Source organism: Lissotriton helveticus, chromosome 11 (assembly GCF_964261635.1).
Source record: "Lissotriton helveticus chromosome 11, aLisHel1.1, whole genome shotgun sequence".
Taxonomy (NCBI): domain Eukaryota; kingdom Metazoa; phylum Chordata; class Amphibia; order Caudata; family Salamandridae; genus Lissotriton; species Lissotriton helveticus.
The window spans coordinates 28,448,974-28,465,586 of NC_136072.1; the positions used below are offsets into that span (position 1 = coordinate 28,448,974).

General features: G+C 52.6%; 1 long non-coding RNA gene across 1 annotated transcript; it reads left to right on the forward strand.

The window, feature by feature from the left end:
- The first annotated feature begins 7,697 nt into the window (after positions 1–7,697).
- On the forward strand, positions 7,698–15,502 carry LOC144791465 (uncharacterized). Its single transcript, XR_013602402.1, has 2 exons — positions 7,698–10,052; positions 13,548–15,502. It is a non-coding gene; the product is annotated as an uncharacterized LOC144791465 (long non-coding RNA).
- Positions 15,503–16,613: the final 1,111 nt, after the last annotated feature.

The following is a 16,613-nucleotide window of genomic DNA, read 5'->3' on the forward strand; positions in this document are numbered from 1 at the left end:
AACATCATGGCAACCGGCCCCCACCCCACAACACATGCATGTAACCCGCAAATAACACACTAGACACCAGTGTTAGGTGGGAAACAATTGCTGCAGGTTTATTACATACAACATATGTAATCATATTGGGTTAGCTTACGGGCGATCCAAGGGCAGGCCGCATTCTCGCCACCTGCCCGCCTGCTGAGCCAAGCAGCACCGTGGCGAACCACCTATGTGCTGCCCATTCTGGTATTACTGATTATACTCACGCCCCTTACGGGGCGGAGCGTAGCTAGGCAAGCCCCCGGTTGCACAGGCCCACAACCACCCGAAGGACAACTGGGGCGCCGACACAAGTGCCAGGAACCTCCCCTGAGGCCCCTGGTGTTAGGCTCTGGCACCCCTATGTGCCCGCAGAGGTACCCTTCTGCACCTTTATGCTTCCAGATCGCCCTGTAACTCCGCCACAGCCAAGTGCGGCGGCAACCGTCGCCGCCCAGTCCCCCCACTACCCTAGCCTCCTATTTTACCTCAACCCTTCAACTGAAATGCCTCCTGTATGTTTAGGAGAAAAGGTCCACCACCCACAGGCGAGAGGTGATCCCCGTCCACCTCAAAGGGGGCCCCTGGTCCTATCCTGTAAGGCCTCCTGTACGTCTAACCAGTCAAGACCCTCCCTGCTGGCGAGGGTGAACCCCAACAGCTTAATAGTAACCTTGGACCCTTTCCTGAAACAATTCCTGCCTACTGGGACCTAGGCCCCATTGCTCTGTGAATTTGCGCTAAGGGGCTGTTGACGCGTCTCCTAGACCGATCTGACGCCTGGCAGGATATGGCGCCATGCCACACCCTACGCGGCACAATCTCTGACCGCCCTACCGCACCTAGCCCCCTGCGCTTGCTGACCTCCCCTAGATCAGATTTCATCCTGTGCAGCAAAAGAGTCCTTCCTGAAGTAGGGAGGTCGTAACCCCCCAGCTGTATCACCGAAAAATTGGGGGGGCTCCCCGAGAAGCTAGCGAGTGCTTGAGTCTGTTCGAGAGGCTGAACCAAAGCAAGCCTGGGAAACCCAACCCCACAAGCACTGTCTGTGAAAGTCCCTGCATCCAGTTCCTGATCGATGCCCAAACGGCCTAACCTGGAGATGGCCGCGTGCCCAAAGACCCACACTCTGGACAGCACTGATCAGCCCCGGGGGTGGAGAATGTCCTGCCCCGCTGAATTAGAGTAACCACACACTAGACGTGCCAAATGCTCCACAAGACTTTTGTGCTTGACACCTTGTTCCCCTACACCCTAGGACGGCAGCACAGGATGACCTCATCGGTCAGCTTGGTGTGCTACCACAGACCGTAGGTCATGAGAACCTTAAGAAGCACACAAAATTGTGTGCATATTTATATAGCGCGAACTCGACCCGAAGTATTGGAGCGCTTTATATGAACACCGTATTTACATTACACATTGAGATTAAGTGATTTGCCCAGAATCACAGGATGTGGACGCAACCCCAAGGCTCGAACCCTGGTTTCCAGCACTAAAGTCGGCCGTCTAGCCCATGGACCACATCCTCTCCCCTAATTGCCTGAAGGGCATCCCCTTGTTGAGGCTAGCCCCACGGCTGCAAGGCCGGAAGACCTATCAACCTATCTACTGGTTTTGCCACTAGCTACCCTGCTGGTTGAACATCTATGTTTTGTGGAGCGCGCGTGCCCACGGGGCATGCTGCTCACCGGTGATGTTACCCATCGCTGGTGTATCGCCAATAGCCCCTATCTGGGTAGAAGAAATACTGAGTGTTCCTGTTGACCGTGGGCTTAATATTCCAACCTATTTAACCGCAAAGTTTGTGACAGGCCAAAAGTAAGCATGCCCTACAAGGTGATCTACCCGAACATTGACTATCCAGTATACTTTCCTACCGTTGGGCTGGTGACTGATAGCAAAGGCAAACAGGAGCTGGGCATAAGATCAGTTTCCTAGGGTAAACTAAATATATCCCGCACCATGATTCCAGGCAGTGGGTGTGCTCCATAAGACACCCCCCAGTTCTGATTGCTACCAACTCTAACGCCACGAGTGTCAGTATGTGCATATCATTCTAGGGTGACTGAGTCCTGCTGAGCCCCCTTCCTGGATGAACCCCAGTGCAGACTGCCAGAGTCAGTGAACCCTGCAGGTTGGCCTGCCAAGCTAAGCCCACCCAGAAATTGCCTGCCAATGAGAGAGGACCAAGCATTCCTTGAAAAATGCTCTCTTGTCGTCTGAGGTGGGGACGCCCCAATACAGGCTTCGCTGCATGGCATATTGAAAATGCTGCCCTTTTGAAAAGGTGGTACTGTCACTGCTGTGTTGGATATTGCATGAAATGTATCCTTAAACGCATAGTGGGCTCAACCGCCAATACCATTGCACTGAGCCACTCCCTCCCTCAACTGAAATCAACCATGCACCCCTGAAAACATGTAAAATGTGTGTAAAATCCACTGAAGCCTAACGAAACCATTAGAGCAGTTTAGCTGGGGCATAGTAGAGACGCAGGAGGTACTAGTTAACCTGTCCCTACAGTATGCCACCCTCTAATCATTAGGAATGTCCAGGGACTTTAAAACAGACATATCGACTGTAACAGATCCCCGCCATACAAAGGCACCTGCCCTACGAGGGACCGCCAGTCAGGTGCTTTCTTTCCTGCCTTTGCCTAATTCTGCCGTCACGTGACCTGGCTTGAAATTATTAACAAAAACGCCAAGGGGCAGATTTATGTTAACTGGCGCATCCCCAGGGATGCGCCAGTTAACATGCGCCACGGTGCGCCACTGCTCCGCCACCCATGGGGCGCCGCATTTATGATGCGGCGCACCATGGTGCAAGGCAGTGAGGATGCGTGACGCATCTCTCGGCGCACGGGCGGCGCATTGCAGGAGTCATGTCGCAAGTGCGACATGGCTCCTGCAATGCACAGGAGCCACCTATTCAATGCATTGTGCGTCACCCTTACGCCTGCTTCAAGCAGGCGTAAGGAAGTGACGTAGAAAGTGACTGAGTGAAATCTCATAGATATCACTCAGCCTCCCCCTGCGCAGGAACGCCTCCTTATGGCGCAGGGCTTTCCAACGTGACGCATCTCTTAGATGCGTCACGTTGTAAATAGGGCGCATTGTTTGCGCCGCCGTTGTGTCACATTTAGTGACGCAATTGGGGCGCAAGGAGGCGCAAGGCCTTCATAAATCTGCCCCCAAGTGTCCTGGAAGGGCGGCATATCAACTGTAACAGCTCAACACGGTGCAAAGACTCCTGCTAAGAGGGAACCTCAAATAAGGTGCTGCCTTTACCTGCCTTCCTATAACCTGCTGACATGCGACCTTGGCTGGCGGTACACATTCCTCATAAAATTGGCGCCCACCAAGTCCGAGTAAATTTTATTCTGCGCAAGCTGTGAGACGAATTAAAACACCAACGGTCGCACTACCGACCCATTACGCCAGCTCCTCTATTACTTATTAGTGAGCTGTTGCTGTGTTACCATATTGACAACACGCTTGGAAATAGCTTGTGGTCGAAAACACGTTTAGAAATAGGAAAAGGGTGGGGGGGTCCGTGCACTGACCATAACTTTCCCTAAGATGGACATGAACGAGCTGGACTGTATCAAGTTCAAAGCTGCTCTAAACAGGGGCTCCCCATGTTCCTACCAAGGGCAGCTGATACTACTACTGCATGTGTTGACACAAGTATGCCCCCTGACCTCGAACCTTAAAATGCTGAGTTTAAAGGGATGTACGACATTACAACGCATGCTTTTACATCGCATGCTTTTACAACGCGAGTTTTACAACGCATACCATTACAACGCATAGTGCTTTGGGGCGCTGGATAGTGAATTATTTAATTTACTATTCCAACTCCAGTCCCCGTGGATAGTAGGGAAGGTGTTGGATAGTAAATTAAATATATTCCCTATCCTAGAGCGCCCCCCAGCGCAATACGTTGTAATGGTTTGCGTTGTAAAAGTTGCGATGTAAAAGCATTGCGTGGTAAAAGTTGCGTTGTAAGTGATGTTTCCCGTTTAAAGCGACAGGGCCCCCGCGCATTCTGGAGAAGGTTGTGCATTATCAACAGAGGGAAGGTGATAATATCAGTGTGCGCCCAGGCAACGTCACCCACGCCTCAGCTTCCCCAGCCTACCATCACTATTTGGTGTGACCCGATAACTAATCATCCAAAGCCCCTCAGTAGCGGGCATCTCTCCTCCGAACTCAGGGTAAGGTATGGCTGAAACTGGCTGATACCCCCAGGCCCCTCCGCCTAAATACGCAAGGCCCTGTTCCCACTGGGCGTCCCACCTGAGAACATGGGCGGGTATTGCGGGAAGTTCCATTACCACACAGTTATGGGGTGCGTGCTGGTCGATGGTGGAGGGGATGAACGTTTATTCCAGAAGTCGGACACAGTAGTAAATGTAAGCTGACTTGCACCGCATTACCACGCAGCCAACCAACGCGAGAACCTTGCCCAGGACTTAATTCCTGTAGGAGAGAAGGCAACAGAGCGCTCCGGGGCGGCCCCAAGAATTTGATTGGTTTTGGACTGGACCCTGGAAATGTAAATGTAAGTCCGTATTTGAAAGCGTGAACTACTCACCCTTACTAGTCTCAAGGCACTGGGGGCCATTGAGGAAATTAAGTGAGCTATTGCCCAGAAACACCTGGTGCTGAGCTGAGCTGCCGCCGGAGATCACACCATGAACCTGTGCTCCGAAGTCATTTGCCCTGGCCGCTGCCCCACACCGCTCCAATTATCTTTAGTACTAGGGAGCCGCTCAGAAAACCTCAATCACCCCCACGGTGTGTGCACTGAAGAATATTCACTTGCCGTCAGGTACGTGTATGTAAGGTATACGCCTAAAAGATGGGGTGTTATACCGATGCAGAGACTCGAACCTGGGATACAAAACCAGGTAATCAGCTCCCCTCTTGCGATTCACGGACTGCAAGGGATAGAACTGAATGGCTTCAACTGCTAGGTGTAGTGACCCAGAGTCACAGTCAGCCGTCTAGTGTTTCTTGTATGCCCTACACTAAACACCCACCCACCACTGATGTCACTGGTCAGGTGACACAGGTCTAATAAAAGGGGCCAAGCCCATGTGCTCTGGGCCAGTTGTACCCAGTAGCTGACTGTGTCTGCGTCAGTCCTTTCCAGCAATGAGGGCCCAGGGCCCCCAACATTACACTAGGGTCAGAGCAAAACTACAATATTAAAAGTATGACCATCCCCCAAACTGGTGCCAGGGGTCCTGGGAGAACACGTTGCGTGGGGGGGGGGGCGGGCTGAAGGCTCTGGTAGCTGCTGGCACCATGACTCATGAGATGGCAGTCCGGAGACTCTGGCACTGAGCACTACCACGGCATACGGAGGAAATTTTGGGAGATTATTGTTGCGTGTGGTGTAGCTCCACAGCTCCGCTAGTATTTGCATGCTAACATGCCATGGTTCGACTCCTATGCCTTGCACCACCAACATGTGTTGCTCCGCCCTGCTCGCCGGGGCAAGGGGGAGAGTCCTGCACAACGCATTGGGTGCACGCCCGGGGACGACATCTGTTGGGTGATGTGATAATTACTATAGGTACGTTATTATGGCACTTTAAGGACTGTTCACATTTGTATGTTCTGGATTCGATACGTTTTTAAGAGAATGTCGTTAGGGTGTGTGATTCAAGGAGTTACACTTCACCTGAGAGTTACTGGTCGTGGGTCCTGTAATGCTAGGTCACGATAGGCAGGAACCGCAACATAACATATTTAAATGCAGGAACTTGCATACTACAGGTGATCAAGCCCCTTAGTTGCGCCACTCGGTTGCCCTCCGGTGATGAAAGGGGAGCCATCACTGCATCTGGCTACTAGGCACCGAGCCAGCTCGACCACCAGGCACTTTGTGCTGTATTGTGCCTCTAATGTTCTATGTACCTTTTGACCCTAGGACACATGTCGTTGTTTTCTCCAGTAATGCACCGTTTGCTACCTCTTGTATTTGGGTTGCTCACGTGTCCCTATTGCCTCCAGCTATGTAGCGTTTCCAACTTGTTCGCTTATAACTCCCTCTTCCTGTATAATTACTGTTCCTATTGTGAAACGCTCTGGCACAACCGGGGCCGGAACCCGGATCTGTAGGGCTGCTGGGCCGAGGAAGCCCCAAAGGGCCACTTTCCTCCCCCCAGCACTGCCTGTCCAGCCGCCACCTCTCCCCCTCGTGCCAACCGGGACAGCACAAGCTGCCTGAGCGCGCACCTCTCAAGGAGGGGGCCCTAGCCCCGGCTCGCCCACACCCGCAACGAGGCAATCTACTTCCACCAAGGTGGGTAGGAGGAGGGGTAGGCCCCCCCGCGGCGGGCAACGAAAAACACCCTGGCCGCCATTTTAGGTTACCCTAGCTGCCATCTCAGGTTTGAAACGGTGGAAGGGGGAGTGTGCCAGAGTAGCCTACCCCTCATGCCACCACCGACCAGAAGTCGCCCCCGCCTGGTTGTGGGCGGGAGATGCAGACGGAAGCCGGGGTACAGGCTGCGAGGGCTGGGCCCGATGGCCGAAGTGTTACGGAGCTCCCCAGGGCCAGTGGGAGCCCCGCAGTGACATTGGTGCTTCAGGAGGGCAGGGAGCCAGAGGTACATTAGCCCGTGTCATGCGGCATGCAAAGAAGCCCCGGCCCCTAATGAAGTGAAGAAAAGGGGGGGAGCAACCGGGCACGCTCCTGTTGCCCGGCGATAGTCAGCACCAAATCCCTGAGCCCCCCCCCAGTTTAATTTGTTAAGTCCATTAAAGTTTCCCTGCTACTAAGCCTACTGCTCGAAACGGATCCCCCGCTCCGCCTGCAGCTCTGGCTGCTGAGCCACGGCCGCTCGCTCATGGGAGACCTGCTGTAATCGATAACACGTAAAAAAACGAGGGGATAAGGATACTGCCCAGAACCACCGAATGTAGATCGCGTCCCAGAGAATCCACCTACCGCTCCCCCAGTGGCTGTTGTGCGGTTCCACTACCAAGGTTACCCGACTTAGCTAAATTTTGTTGCGCTTTACATGAGCACTGTATTTAAATTAAAGCGTTTCGCCCAGAATCGCAGGATGTTGCAACTTTCTGCCAGGCTCGAACCTGGATCCCAAACTCCGGGGCGTACGCCAAAGCCTTAAGCCACACCAACCTTACACATTCCGTTACAGGGAGTATGAGTGATTTGTGGTCGTGAGGCTCGAACCCTGCTGTTCCCCACACCAAAGTCGGCAGACTAGCCGACGGACCGCATCCTCTCTGCCGTTGGACTCTGTCTCTCGGACAAGAGAAATGCGTCGGTGGCGGTTTATGCCCTAACTACTGCCAAATACCAAGGTGGGGCGAGCCAGCCGTGGTCGAGAAGGGGGAGGGAGGGGGGGGGGGGGCAGTACAGGGTCAGCTGACCGAGCGGTGCGGAGGCGGGCCTGTCACGGCCTCACAGCCCCCTACCCCGCGGACTGCATGGGACAGCATTGTTGTAAAGCAGTTAAAGGCTTGAGGCCTAACATTTCTGCTGGGAGATTTTTCGAATCCTGTCATGAGGGGGGGTTGGGGGGGGGCAGCCGACCGCAGGGAGGTCCCCACCCCCGGGCTGATTGGGAGGGGCTAGTGGGGGGGGGTTGCATCAGGGCACCGGCCTTGGGCTGGTTTTGGGCTGGTTTTGGGCTCCCTCGGTTCCTACTGGGGGAGCCCAGCTATATATCCCTCTGGCCCCTCCTCCCGGCCACCATTTTAGGTTGAATGACCTGGTGGCCGGGAGCTCATTAGTTATATTGGAAATTTTATTGTTGTGTGGTGTTAATAATTCGTCATGTCTGGTGAGGATTATCGCGTTTTAGAGGCGATCCGCCTCTTGAGCGAAGCGGGACGCCTGGACCTGGTTATTGGGGACGTGGCTGGGACGTCGCGTCCTCGGCGACAGGCCTCGGCGCGTGTTGCGGCGGTGGTGGCGGCGTGTGCCTCGCCGAAAAAGCCGCGCAGGGAAGCGGTAAGTGAAAGGGGCCGCCCGCGCTCTAGGAGAGCGGCCCCTAGTAGTGTGTCGCTTGCGGAGGGGGAAGCGGTTCTGATGCGCGAGGCGGGGTTGGGGGAAGGTGAGGCGTCGGCTTCCTTGGTGTCCATGGTGCCGCTGCAGCGCTCGCTTTCGGTCCCCGCTGCCAGGGGCAAGCGGGCCGTCAGACGGGGAGGTAGAAAGCGTTCTGCTTCTGTCTCCGCCTGTCAGGCTGAGGAAGCGGCGGCCGCGGCACCGGCGGTTGGCGCGCATGCGCAGGTTGAATCTATTGCGACGCGCATTCAAGTTGGAGGTTGCTTACCGGCGGCAGCGCCGGCCGGCGCCTCTGGTCAACCCTCGGTTTTTGGGACACTTGGTGTGCGTCAGGGGGCGGATTTGTTGGCTGTTCGTAAGGGACCTATAGATACCCGAGTTTCTACGCCAGCTTGCGCTTATGGGCCACAATTGTTTGATGACGTCGAGCTTCAGCCTACTGTGCAGCCTGCACATTCAGGGGCTGGGGAGGTTTTTGTGCCTTTTAGCCCCCTGTTGTTTTCCCCCCCTGTCTCTACTCGGGGAGAGGTGCTGTCAGTTCTTAGTGGTTCTGTGGGGGAGGGGGAGTGGGCGCAGTTGGAGAGAGGGTCAGGGGCAGGTTTGCTGGGTCAGCAGTCTGGTTGTGTTATGTTGGGTGTCCCGCAGGATGTTTCTGGGTCTGGCAAGGGGTTCATTGAGCCTTTTGAGGGTGGTGCTGTTACTTTTCCTCTGCAGGAGAGTGGCGATAGGCAGGTGGGTGTTAGATCTTGGGAGGGCCTAGATGTTTTTCCCTCCTGGGCAGAGGGGGTTCGTGATGCGGGCAGGGCTACACCCATCCAGGGCACTGATATGCTGAGTGGTTTTGGGGGCACTTTGCGTTTTCCAGGTTTGCCTGTTGGGGTCAGATCACTTGGGAGGATGGAGCAGCCCCGCGCTGATATCCAGCAGAAAGGGCAGGGTGGACTGGCATCGGGCCCTGCGTCCAAGATTGTTCAGGGGTTGCTGGACTGGAGTAGTGGAGATGAGGTGGTGGAGCCTTCCCCTCCTCGGAAGGGCTTATCGGTTCAATCTAGGGGGTCTGTTGCTAGGGAGGTTGGTCGGGTGCAGTTTCAGGATTCTGGTTTTTGTATGGCTAGTGGTGTTGATAGCTTTGGCCGTTCTGGTAGTAAGGGTCCCGGCACATCAGTTCAGCCTTTTGCTTTGCAGGTCAGGGAGCGTCGTGGAGAGGCAGACTTGGTAGGGTGGAGTGCGGCCCAGTTGCACCGAGGAGAAGGGAGGGTGGAGCCTGGCGCGGCATACCCCGTACCGGCGAGGGACCCCGGCGCGGTCAACGTAAGCAGGTCAGGCGCGACCTCGTTGGCCCCAACGTCTTCATTACAGGATCTCGGTGCGGTCAGCAGAAGCAGGTCGGGCGCGGCCTCGCTGGCCCCAACTTCTCTTTCTACAGGTATCGGCGGGGTCGGCAGAAGCGGACCCGGCGCGTCCTCGCTGGCCCCATTGTCGGGTTCTCTGGATATCGGCGGGGTTGGCAGAAGCAGGACCGGCGCGTCCTCGCTGGCCCCACATGTTTCTTCTCATCAACAAAGGGATTCATCGTTGGTTAAGTTGTACAAATCTGGTCAACGTTCGGGGGAGTACAGACGGGTCCAGTCGGCTCCCCCGCCTACAATGTCAGTACGGGCTGGTAAGGCCCGGGTTGGTTTCAGAAGTCCGTCAGAGGTGTTGGATCCTCCTAGGTTGGAGGAATCCTTGGTTTTAGATTATGATGAGGAGAGCCCTGAGGAGGGCGAGATACGTGCTGAGGGTACAAGGGGGGGGGCTTTTTCACGCTTCTGATGATGTTTTACAGGCACCGGTGGTGGTGCGTCCGAGACCTACAGTTTCCAGGCCAACTCGGGAGAGCGGCCCCGCGGTGAGGGTTCCTCGTTCAGGCGATGATGTTGAACAGATGGCATGGAGAGAGAGGCCGGCACAACTGCCTTTGTTGAATCCAGGTGAGCTTGATGGGCCGCGGGACAAGCCATTGATGGTTTCTGTTGGAACGGGGGGGGATCCTCCTTCAGAGGGTGTGGATCTTAAGCTCCACAAGGGTCGTTATGTTAAGGATCAAGGAGTGGGTACGAGTGACGGGGGGGTGGGTTCTAAGGTGGATTCTGGGACTGTTACGGAGCCCGTGGAGGTAGGTAAGGACCCCCCACACAGCAAGGAGCTTAAAATAAAGAAATTGCCTTACATGGGCGTCACAAAACCGTTGGGCGCTCATTTAATGCTGTCTACTAAGGAAAGGATTTGGAAAGGGGAGTATGTTGAATTATTGAAGCTCTTACATAGGGAGGTTAGGTCTAAGGAGGGGTCTAAGGAGGAAGAGTATGAGTTGGCCAAGCGCCCGAAGGTTCCTTTGACCATAGAAAACTGGACAGCGGCATTTCTTATATATGCTAGTGTGTATTGTGAGAAATTCCCTGAGCGCTGTGTGGCACTTTTTAAGTATATGGATGTGATCAGAAAAGCGCAGATTACTGGCAGTGGTTATGCCTGGTCACAGTACGATGAGGAATTCCGGGCTCGGATGGCTTGGGATCCTGAAGCGAAATGGGGAGAGTTGGATAATGACTTGTGGCAACACACTATGGGAGCATCGGCAGGTGGTAAGACAATTTTCACAGCTAGTGGGTATCCATTACCTTCACGGCCCTTTCAGGGTAGGCCCACTCGGGGAGGGGTGGGTGCAGCTGCGTCAGTCCAATCTGCCAATGGGACATGTTGGGATTTTAACAGAGGATATTGCTCAAGAGAGTATTGCAAATTTCGACACGAATGCTCCCAATGTGGTAAACCGCACCCACTGTCCAAGTGTTGGGGGCCTCGGGTTACAGGGGGTAGACAGTGGTCACAACAGACAGCCAATGCCCCTGCTCCTGCACAGCAGCCTCAACCTTACAGGGGGGGGAAGAACACTTCTGGAACTGGGCCCAAAGGCTCATACGCCAGTTAATCCTTTTCACTTGGCTGTGGCTCTGAGGGGCTACGGGAATGTCGAGGCTGCTAAGTTATTGTTGGATGGTTTTCAGGAAGGTTTTCGTTTGGGTTACACAGGGCCGCGGTTGCGGCGGTGGTCAAAGAATCTATTGTCGGCCAATGAACATCCAGAGGTGGTGCAAGACAAATTGGATAAGGAAGTGCGGGAGGGAAGGATGGCGGGTCCTTTTGATGATTGGCCCTTGGAAAATCTTATTGTCTCCCCAATTGGTGTGGTGCCTAAGAAAGAGCCTGGGCAATTTCGTTTGATTCAACATTTGTCATGGCCGGAGGGCTCATCAGTTAACGATTTCATTGATGGTGAGGCTGCTTCAGTGTCTTATTCTTCAGTGGATGTGGCCATGGCCCTGGTTGTATCTGCCGGCAGTGGTGCGGCGATGGCAAAATGTGACATCAAATCGGCATTCCGTTTATTGCCTGTACATCCTGGGGATTGGGATCTTTTGGGGATTCAATTTCAGGGGAAGTGGTATGTGGATAAGGCTCTACCAATGGGTTGTTCCATATCCTGTGCGTTATTTGAGACCTTTAGCACATTTCTCCAATGGTTTTTCACCGACACGTCAGGACATCAGCTTGTGACTCACTACCTGGATGATTTCTTTTTTGTAGGTGCTCCCAATTCCTCAGCATGCCAGAATGCTTTGCGAACATTCCAAACTCTGATGGAATTTTTAGGTGTGCCGTTGGCACCGGAAAAGACAATGGGCCCCTGCGCGACCATGTCTTTTTTGGGAATCGAGATTGATTCTACTGTTATGGAGGCACGTTTACCAGTGGATAAAAAAGAAAAAATGTTGGACCTCTTACATGTTATGTTGAACAAGGCAAAGGTGACAGTGAAGGAAGTTCAGGTGCTGCTGGGCCATCTTAACCTTGCTTGTAGGGTGGTCAGGGCAGGTAGAACTTTTTGCAGGCGTTTGGGTAGAGCTCTGTCTGGTCAGTTTTTACCTCACCATCACGTTCGCTTGTCAGCAGGTGTTAAGGAGGATCTGCGGATGTGGGTAGCCTTTCTGCACTCTTTCAATGGCATTCCTCTGTACAGAGAAGAGAATTGGATTTGGGACGTCCAAATTTTTTCAGATGCTGCAGGCAGTGATGGTTTCGGTCTTTACTGGCAGGGCAGATGGTGTGCTGAACAGTGGCCTGCTGCGTGGAAGAACGGAGGCAGGAGTATTGCCTTCCTGGAGCTTTTCCCTGTGGTGGTGGCGTTGACTTTGTGGGGTCAGGAGTTTTCTCACAAAAAAGTGCTGTTTCGAATTGATAATAAGGCTGTAGTGGACATTATCAATCGGCAGTCGGCCAGGGATGCTCACATCTTGAAGCTCTTGCGAGTCTTTGTGTTGGGGTGCTTGACGTATGACATCAGTTTTAAGGCCTTACACATTCCTGGGGTGGACAATGACATTGCGGATGCTTTGTCTCGTTCACAGTGGGAGAGATTCCATGGGCTAGCCTCGGAGGCGGACAGGACGCCGACCCGCATGCCGGAACATCTGTGGACTGTAGGCGAGACAGGGTTTTGCAGCTGGTGGTAGGTTCGCTTGCAGTTTCCACTAGGACAGCGTATGAATTGGCCTGGAAAGAGTTTTTAGAATCTGGGGCCGGCTGGCGCGCTCCGGGCTGGAGACGATCTGAAGATGTGGTACAGTTCATTCTTCACTTGATAGACAGGGGGCTGACACGTGTGACGATTGCTGGAAAATTGGCTGGTATTGCGTTCATGGGCAAATTGCTATGGGGCTATTCTCCTTCGGCAGGGGAGGTGGGTAAGCGCATGCTAGAAGGTTGGTCTAGGGAGAGGGGTAGGGAACATATGGTTCGCCGACCTTTGTCTTGGCAGACGTTAGCCCGAGTTTTGCAGGTTTTGCCCTCGGTTTGTCTGAATGGGTTTGAGGTTTGTCTGTTTTCTACTCTTATGGTTTGGATGTTTTTTGGTGCTTTCAGAGTTTCTGAGTTACTGGGGTCGAAAGTTACTTTTGGGGTGGGGTGGGAGAATGTTCGATTTTTGGAAGCAGGGTTGCACGTTTGGTTGGCTCGGGCAAAAACTGATCAACACAGCAAAGGGAGGGGCATCTGGCTGGAAGCTTCTTCCCCTCCTGAGACGTGTCCTTTGAGGTGGGCCAGGCGTTTGCGGGACTGTTCGGGGGCCGCCTTTGAGGGCCCTGTTTTTCGACATGTGGATGGTTCCAGGGTGACGGAGTACCAACTGCGCATGGTTTTGCGTAAAGCGCTGCGCTTCCTGGGCTTGGATGAGACACAGTATGGTACGCATTCTTTCAGGATTGGGGCAGCTACAGAAGCTCATAACAGGGGTTGGTCGCAGCAAGACATTATGTCTTTAGGGCGTTGGTCCTCCAACTGTTTTAGGCGCTATGTGCGTACTGATCCTGTTATGGCGCCTGCGGATGATAGTTTTTCTTGAGTTTGATGCTGCTTTTCTTTTTCAGGTTCAGTGGCCGGCCCCCGTTCGACTGTTATGACGATCTGGATAGTGGGACATTCCTTCATTAGGCGCGCGGAAGATCAAGCTATAAGAAGCTATTTTGGTTCCACACTTGGTTTTAATTCTCGTCTTTTTAATGTTGTATGGAAGGGGAAGGGAGGTATGATCTGGAGGGAGCTTATCCCGGCCTTGAATTCTTGGTTGGTGGGAGGTATTTGTCCTGACGTGCTGCTCTTACACCTTGGGGAGAATGACCTTTGTGGGGTGAAAGGGGTGGTTTTATTGAGAGCGATGAAGAAGGATCTTTCTCTTATTCGTCAACAATGGGCGGGTTGCCATGTTTTATGGACAGAATTGGTCCCTAGAAGAACCTGGAGGGGTGCGATCAAGCCTAGGGCGGTTGATAAGGCGCGAAGGAAGTTGAATCTGGAGGTTTCCCGTTTTTGTAGAGATCTGGGTTTTGGGCGGGTGTCCCATAAGGACATCCGTTATGACAATGTGGAATTCTTTCGCGGCGATGGTGTTCACTTATCTCGTATAGGGATGGATTTATATCTCTTGGAATTGCGAGAGGTGCTCTCCAGGTGTTTGAAGATTCAACATTTCTTGGGTTGAGGTTCTGGTTCCTTGGTTGGTCGGTTTTGGGGGGCAGAAAGAGAGGAGGGTAATTCCTTCCCCCTCTTTTCTGGGTGGCGGAAATTGGGCGTTCTTGGTCAGCAGGGACATGAAGCTTGTTGGGTTTTTGCTAAAGTTGGGCTATGGCTGGAAAAGTTTAAATAGTTGTTTCGTGGGGTGGTTACAAGGTTTTGGGTAATGTAAGTTGTTGGTGGGTAAGTTTTGCAATGTGATGTTTTGCCGTGGGTTGGGATGATATTTAAATGATTATCAGGTTTTGGTATTGTTTGAATTGTAATTATGTTGTGCTGGGTGGGGGCGGGGTTTGTGACGTGTTAGGGGCGGGCCTGACGTTTGGGGTTGTAAGGTAACATCTTATTTAGTGAGGACTAGTTTTGTGAGGCGGTTGCCAGGTTGGTATTGTTGTAAATATGCACCTGTTTCAATAAAAGCGGCCTTTTGCACACTTTCAATTTGTCTGGTGTCTGCTCACCCCCCCTCACCCCTCCCTCCCAAGGGGGGCTTGGGGGGGGGGGCAGCCGACCGCATGGAGGTCTCCACCCCCGGGCTGATTGGGAGGGGCTAGTGGGGGGGGGTTGCATCAGGGCACCGGCCTTGGGCTGGTTTTGGGCTGGTTTTGGGCTCCCTCGGTTCCTACTGGGGGAGCCCAGCTATATATCCCTCTGGCCCCTCCTCCCGGCCACCATTTTAGGTTGAATGACCTGGTGGCCGGGAGCTCATTAGTTATATTGGACATTTTCCCTCCCTCCCTCCCTATTCTCAGTTAGGTTTTTCTCGTATTTTTCCCGGGTCTTCTATTTATTTATTTATTTATTTATTTTCATTATTTATTTGTTTTATCTTTCATAATTTTAGGGTCTTTTGTCGGAACAGGTGGATATGGGGTAACAAAACATGTTGTTCATTGTCGCTTGGAACAGGTGCCGTGCGGAAATTGGGCGTTCTTGGTCAGCAGGGACATGAAGCTTGTTGGGTTTTTGCTAAAGTTGGGCTATGGCTGGAAAAGTTTAAATAGTTGTTTCGTGGGGTGGTTACAAGGTTTTGGGTAATGTAAGTTGTTGGTGGGTAAGTTTTGCAATGTGATGTTTTGCCGTGGGTTGGGATGATATTTAAATGATTATCAGGTTTTGGTATTGTTTGAATTGTAATTATGTTGTGCTGGGTGGGGGCGGGGTTTGTGACATGTTAGGGGCGGGCCTGACGTTTGGGGTTGTAAGGTAACATCTTATTTAGTGAGGACTAGTTTTGTGAGGCGGTTGCCAGGTTGGTATTGTTGTAAATATGCACCTGTTTCAATAAAAGCGGCCTTTTGCACACTTTCAATTTGTCTGGTGTCTGCTCACCCCCCCTCACCCCTCCCTCCCAATGAGCCGAGCACAGCTAGAAACGTGGAAAGTTTTACCACAAGGACAAAAGCTATTCATTTGAAAGACATTATTAAAAGCGGAAATTTCGCAGGATGTGCTCTGCTGGGCCCAAAGTGTTACTCAATCACCATCGAAGCTCGGGGCAGCATGCCAAGGCTCCTCATGCCTTCTTAATCACATCCAGGCACTCCTCGCCCCTTTACCTCACTCTTACAGGTTTTTTCCTCTCACCTTTCTTCTTCTTTCACTATTCTTTCTTCTCTCTCCGTCTCCCTCTTCCCTATTTTGTGTTTTTCTGTCTCTTGCTTTGGAGCAAAATCTGCATGTTGAGGAAAAATAGGTCCCTGTCTCCACAAATGAGTGCCAGTGAAGCCCACCTGCAACCACCGTCTCAAATTAAGCCCTGAGTATAGCACAGCTGTATTTATCTATATAGACTTACCATGTCGAGATCTGATCAATATTTTTGCTACAATACTGTTGCAGCACAGTAAGGAGAGCCTTAGACATTGGAGGGAAGGCCACACTGATTTCGTTTGATCTATCGGCTGCCTTCGATACTTTCCACCACACCATTCTGGTGGACAGATTAGCAGAAATGGGGGTGCAGGGAGCGCCTCTCCACCTGCTAAAATCTTTCCTGGATCGGATCGGATCCTTGTCGGCTCCCTTGTGGAGTGCCACAGTGCTCCTCAATTAGCCCAACTCTTTTTAATATCTATATTGCGGCTCTGGCCCCAGTTATAAAAGCTTTAGCTTTGAATGCTGATGATACACAGATAGTTGTACCAGTTAGGAACCAGCCACATTCCGTTACCAAGCAGTTTCATGACTGCATGCTTTCTGCAAGCTCATGGATGAGCGCTAAAAGTCTGAAGCTTAATTCTAGCAAAACGGAGGTGGTTCTCTTTGGAAACGATCCCTTTTTCTGGTCCCCAGATTGGTGGACAACGAATCTTGGTGAGCTACCAGTACCGGTAGGAAAGGGCAAAAATCTTGGGGTAATAATAGATAATAAACTCACTTTTGTGGGGCAGGTTAACGCCCTTACAGGCACATGCATCAGT